This window comes from Marmota monax, unplaced genomic scaffold (assembly GCF_021218885.2).
Source record: "Marmota monax isolate L192 unplaced genomic scaffold, Marmota_monax_Labrador192_F-V1.1 WCK01_AAM20220418_F8-fsc00002, whole genome shotgun sequence".
Taxonomy (NCBI): domain Eukaryota; kingdom Metazoa; phylum Chordata; class Mammalia; order Rodentia; family Sciuridae; genus Marmota; species Marmota monax.
The window spans coordinates 38620810-38627607 of NW_026693571.1; positions in this window are offsets into that span (position 1 = coordinate 38620810).

Consider the following 6798-nt stretch of genomic DNA (forward strand, 5'->3'; position numbering starts at 1 on the left):
ACATTGAAGGCGGTCCAGGGAAGAACAGGCTGGAGAGGGTGAGGGCCTTGTGGATGGGGGGCAAGGGGCCGTGGGCACTGGAAGACATCTCCTTCCTGGGAGGCCACGGAGGGGAGGCCACAGAGAGGAGGACCTCTATCCTCAGCCCTGCCTCCCCTCAACTTGAACTGGGTGCCTTCCTTCTTTTATCCTTCTTAGATTAAAGACCAGTTCTCATTTCCAAAATAAACCTACTAACTCCTTTTCATCTCTGGTCTGAGGAATGGATCACGGGGAACCCGCCAACACGTGCTTTCTCCAGACTGCCCCTTGTCCACAGAGTTAAGGCTGCATCATTGCTTATGTGTGGCTTTGGGCTCCCCCCCCCCCACACACACACACCCTAAAGCCATGGGATTTATGTTGATGTTAAGGAGACATTTTCTGACTACAAAATACAAGGGTAAAGAATCAATAAAAATTGCACAAAATTCTACCTCCAGAGATAAATGCTATTAACACGACACTCTCCATATTTGGTAGTTTTCCTTGGCATAGATAAATATGTAATCTTTGCACAATGTGATTTCTAAAGGAGCCTTCTTCCTGACTCCTCCCCCTCCCTATCCTGGACTCATTTGCTCCAAATAAAATGTGTGCCGCAGACTAATGAGCTTATTGGAAAAAGGGAGAGAAACAGGATCGCTTTAGAAATTCTCGGTGCTGAACACGAAGGAAATTACTACCTTAACATGCATTTCAAAGGGTTTCTTTTGTACAAATATGACCTGTCAGAAGGCCCCTGCTTCCTAAGCTTTCAGGAGGTTATTGTAAAAGAGATTCTTTCTTTCTTTCTTTAACAATCATAAATGGAAAATAAGATTGGGGCTGGGTAGTCCCAGGGGCTGAGCAATTGATGGGATAATGAGACACAAACAGAGGCAGGCACGGTGGGCGCCGAGGCGAGGTCTCTCCTTGCTGGAAGCAGGCTGGGGGGTTTCCAGACAGGCTCAGGAGGCCACCACCCCACACAACTCAGATCACCCTTGGGGTGGAGATGTCATACTTGTTCTGGAAATTTCTTTGACACCGCCTGCTGCCACCCCCCAAGGGAGTCCCAGGGGTAAAGGCTGCTGAACAACTGCTGTAGACCAGGGCACCCACTTCCTGACCCCATCTGGGACAATGGGTCCTGCCACTAGGTATTTCCTTAGTAGGATGAGCTGTGCCCTCTAAAGCCCAGGAATTGCAGCCTGGCTCATCTAACTTGATTAGATTTCTTTACAAAGAATGATAAGGTTGTTATCCTCACAGAAACACCAGTGGTTTTAACTCAGATACTTAACCCACCCTCTAGCTCCCCTGGGGAACGCTTTGGAGTTCTCTGAGTGTGGTCTCCACCGAGCAGAGCAGCATGGGTTTGTCCAGAAATGCAGATTATGGCCTCCCCGCAGACCTGCTGAATCAGGAAGTCTGGAAATGCTGGGTAGGCCCTGCAGCCTGCGATTCTAGGGGAACACACACTGGTGGTGGCGGAGGAGGCCAGAGGCGCCCTAATGAGGCTCATCTGGGGAAGACTCGCAGAAGGACTGCTGACTAACCTCTGTGCCAACCATCCACGTGCACATGCTGAGTCCAGGGGCAAGAGCAAGTGCAGTTTTAATAAACTGGTCTTTATAAAGCCCACTCTGCTCCCCAAGCCCTTGCTCCCTCTCCCCCTTCTCCCCATCCCCACTCCGAACCCTCCTCCTTTAAAAAAAGTCTGTTTCTCCAGGTTGGTAGTGCACACCTGTCATCCCAGCAGCTTGGGAGGCTGAGGCAGGAGGATCGCAAGTTCTAAGCCAGCCTCAGCAAAAGTGAGGCACTAAGCAGCTCAGTGAGACCCTGTCTCTAAATAAAATACAAAACAAGGCTGGGATGTGGCTCAGTGGCCAAGTGCCCCTAAATTCAATCTCTGGTACCAAAAAAAAGTCTCTTTTTTGCCCCTGGGTAGTCCCTTAACGACTGGAACAGCCCTCCTTTAGGGGTCTGCCCTGCCTCCCACAAAGTCCACCCGCCCCCTCCATAGGGACACTGGCTTCCTCTTCTGAGCCACCATACCAGTTTATCCAACTCATGTTCAAAGCCCTCGGGGCTCCAGGAGAGCAAGATCCAGAGTCGGAAGGTGTTACAGGTCCGTCGATGCCTCCTGGCCCCCAGTGTGCCAACCACCAAAACGTCAAGGTTTACAAAAGAGAAAAAGTTTGGTGGCACACAACAGTCATCCAGTGACCGGGAGAAATTTGAGGCCAGCCCAGCCATTTAGCAAGACCCTGTCTTAAACTTTTGAAAAGGCCTGGGATAATGGCTTTGTGGTGGAGCAGCCCTGGGTTCAAGTCTTGGCACCAAAAAAAGAAAGCAGGAGACAGGGGAGAGAAAATTTCTTCATGAGCCCTCCACTGTTCAGACAGGAGAACAAGTCTCAAATCCTCACAGAGGATTGTTATCTTCACAAAAACACCGGTGGTTTTTTTCACAGAGGCAGGTTTGGGGGTAATTATGGGCTGAGGCTGCAGAAGGGTGACTGGAGGGTGGGGGATAACTGGATAATCTTTGTAGGAGTAATCAAACCTGCTCCATAGTTACCCTCATGACCTGCACCTCAGAAGTATTATCTGACTGCTAAAATTGGTGGCCTTTTTTTTTTTGATGCTGGGGATTGAACTCAGGGGCACTCGACCACTGAGCCACACTCCCAGCCCGATTTTGTATTTTATTTAGAAACAGGGTCTCACTGAGTTGCTGAGCACCTCACTTTTGCTGAGGCTGGCTTTGAATTTGAGATCCTCCTGCCTCAGCCTCCTGAGTTGCTGGGATTATAGGCATGCGCCATTGCACCAGGCAAATTGGTGGCTTTTAAAGTCAACTAAAAAGCAAGGTACTCAGAGCAGGTGAAGCGGTGAGTCCAGAGGGTTTATTCGGGTTTCCCCTGGGTATTGAAAGTGACTTTGCCACCCCCATCAGGCCTGCCACAGGAGAACCCCATGAGCACCCCAATATAGGTGCAGAAAATATGACTTCTAGGGAGGGGCCGGGGAGGTGGCTCCTGGGGGAGAATGTCCTTGCCTCTTAGGCACAAGGGCCTGGCTTCAAAATGGCTGCTGTAGGAAAAGCCATGGGAATAAATCAGCAAATAAATGGTGACATGATCCACCAAGACAAATTGGCCCCTGGTTTCCAGTTTCGAGATGGATGATCACATTAATGTTAAATTTTATTGAAATGAACCCATCTCTTCCCAGTGGGCATTCAAGAAAACGCCCCTTGGAACAAGCCTTGGGAGGAGCGCGGGCTCCCTGGGGGAGGCAGAGGCAAGGCCAGCGGCTCCCACAGGACCCCTCTTCATCTCCCAGCCCCGAGACCCTCGGGCTCTTGTGATTCTTGCTTCTTGCAGTTGCTCCTTTGTGTGGCCAACAGCGAGCTCTTCACTTCCCACCCTTGACCGTGCTGCGTGCAGCCAGTGGCACTTCTCAGCCTCCGCTGACAATGACGATCCGCCCTTCCTGTCAGGTCTGTCGTATCCCGGGAATCTGGAAAGATCCCTCGTGTTCCAGCCTCTGCCTCGCCCTCCTGCTTTGTGTCAACCTAGTCCCATGACAGAACATCCACAGCGTCCTACGACACGGGCGGTGGGAGGTGACACCTCAGCCGATTCCCTCCCGATGCCTCAGCTGTCCCCCCCCCCCCACAGTCCACCTGCAGGGGCCCTTGGTCCAGGGCTACTGAAAGCAGCACAAAGTTTGGTTGTCGCCCCAGCGGACCAAGAAAGAGGCAGAGCCCGCCGCGGTGGCAGACGCCCCTGTACCTAGATGGGAGCAGAGCCCTGGGGGTCCTTGGGAGCAGCAGGCGGAAGCCGGGATTGCCCAGGGTCAGACCCCTACCCCGCCTTTGCTATCTGTATGACTTGTCACTCCCCCTCCTCAGGGTTCAGTGTCACTTACTTGTACAATCCTCCCTTCTAAGGTTGTTGTGAGAGTGGAGGGAGAACCATCAAAGAGGGTACTTGGCAGAGTGTCTGGCACATAGTAAATGCTCAATGAAAGATAGGCGTTAGCTAATAATTATGATGATAGTGATTATGCTAATCAGCCAGCCAGACTGACACTCCACCTGGGGCCAGGCTACTCCCGCTGTCATTGTTATTGTCATTTGCTGCCAGTCCCTACTCCCTAACCTGCTCAGGTCACACTGAGGTGAAGCCCAGAACACAGCTAAGCATCCAAGATCAACGCACCACGCTCCTCCCAGTCCATTTGATGAGGCTGGCCTCCTCCCCGAGGCACCTGTTGCCCTGATGGCCGACCCTCTAGCCTGCCACAGCTTAAGAGCAGGACTTGTATCTTTTAGTCCCACGTCCTCACTCTCAATAAATCTTTGCCTAATGAATGAATGAATGACTAAAAATAACCTTTGCCCTGGCTCTCTTGCCCCTTGCTTGGTTGACCCTTGCTCTGGTTGTCACACGATCCCTTGGGCTGCTGGTGCCCCCCCCCACCCCCCTGCCGGGGGAGACGCTTTCCACCTGGACCCCCCAGGCCCTTCCCTTCTCAGGAACAGCAGGGCCCAGGCTGAGGCTAGCGAGGACAGAGGATCAATATGCTTTCTTTGCTAACGAAAAAACTCCAATAATGGGATAAGCCTGCACCATTGAGGTCTGTAACCCAGAGCCTATCTTTCCCAAATCTAACTTCACACAGAAGCGAAAACTTTCATATAAACATCCTTTGATCTCAAACATTATCAATCAATATGCATTTAAGAGCAGGAGGGATGTGGTTAGCATTTTGCTTTTTGCTGAGGGTGAGAAAGGACCGTATTATTCTGAATGGAAAGTAGTTTTCCTTAAAAAAGTATAAAATCCAGCATCTGTTGCCGCTGTTTGTTGCTGGTGATGCTGGTTCCCTGGGGCTTGCAGACTTCATCTCCAGGAAGGGAGGCAGGGTGGGGGTGTCAGAGGGTGTTGGGGTGGGAGGTGTAATAATAGCAAACCTGATTTTACTCATTGTTAGTGACATTTTCCTAGCAACTCAAGTCAATAAACATGAGACAGCATTTTGGTAAGAAATAGGCACATAGATACAAATTAATGCAACAAAAATCTAAATTTAGACTGTCATCAACTCATGTTTAACTCTGGTTTTCTTTTGCACTTGAAGAAAAATATTTTCCCCCTTCCACGTTGGTTGGGCCAAGTTCCAGGCCTTTCGACTTCCCACAGTGTGACTGATGCACGGAACAGAGGTGCTGCCAAGCTACCTCACAGGGTGGTTGGGGAGTCGCAGATGGAATTAGAACACAGGGCCTCTTGGGAGTCGTGAAGAGAGGCCTTGCAGAGGGGAATGGAGTCCAGAAAATGGAAGGATGTAGTTCAACTCCCGGGACTCGGTTCTCATTACCTTTCTTAGAGGAGTTTATTGGTCCCCACCATTACTGGGACTCTGCCCAAATGTGCTTTGCTTCTATTGCTCCTGTCATGCCTGTTCCTGTACCTCATAGATTTTGTGTCTTCCATTTATACATAAATTGGCTACTCTTATGGCCTCTCTTAGCCCCTGTACATGATGTGCAGTTGAATTTTTCTGTTTCTAATTCCATTAATCAATCCATGAATTCTCTCACTTTCCCCTCAGTTTGATCCTAAGAAAGAGAGAATCAGATTTCATTGGTTGATTGCCATTATCTCTGTGTAGGACATGTTTGCTCCTTGTCAACTCAGAGGTCACTGGCTGGCATATAGATTAGCTGTCCTCAGGCCACTTGGACAGCTAGGATAAGGGCAGAAGTCACACCAGGGAGAAGACAATATGGCCACCGTTGTCATCCCCCTGTGTTAGTTGGCTGTTCATTACTGTAACAAACACCTGAGGCAGTCAGCTTATAGACAGAAAAGGTTTAGAGAGTTTTAGAGTTTTAGAGACTTCAGTCCATGGTTGGTTGACCCCACTGCTTTCGGGCCTGAGGTGAAGCAATACAACATGGCAGGAGCATGTGGGGGAGGAAACTACTTATCTCATAGCAACTGGGAGGCAAAGAGTAGAAGGAAGAGGCTGGGGTCCAATATCCCCTTCAAGGACACGCCCCCAATGATCTAACTTCCTTCCACTAGGCCCCACCTCTTTTTTTTTTTTTAATTTTTTATTGTGGGTTGTTCAAAACATTACAAATTTCTTGACATATCATATTCCACACTTTGATTCAAGTGGGTTATGAACTCCCACCTTCACCCCATACACAGATTGCAGAATCACATCAGTTACACATCCATTGATTTACATATTGCCATACTAGTGTCTGTTGTGCTCCGCTGCCTTTCCCATCCTCCACCCTCCCCCCTCCCCACCTCTCCCCTCCCCTCCCCTCCTCTCTCTCTACCCCCTCCACTGTATAACCCTGAGGGTCTCCTTCCATTACCATGCAATTTCCCTTCTCTCTCCCTTTCCCTCCCACCTCTCATCCCTGTTAAATGTTAATCTTCTTCTCCTGCTCTTTGTCCCTACTCTGATCTTAGTTACTATCCTTATATCAAAGAAGACATTTGGCATTTGTTTTTTAGGGATTGGCTAGCTTCACTTAGCATAATCTGCTCTAATGCCATCCATTTCCCTGTAAATTCTATGATTTTGTCATTTTTTAATGCAGAGTAATACTCCATTGTGTATAAATGCCACATTTTTTTTATCCATTCGTCTATTGAAGGGCATCTAGGTTGGTTCCACAGTCTTGCTATTGTGAACTGTGCTGCTATGAACATCGATGTAGCAGTGTCCCTGTAGCATGCTC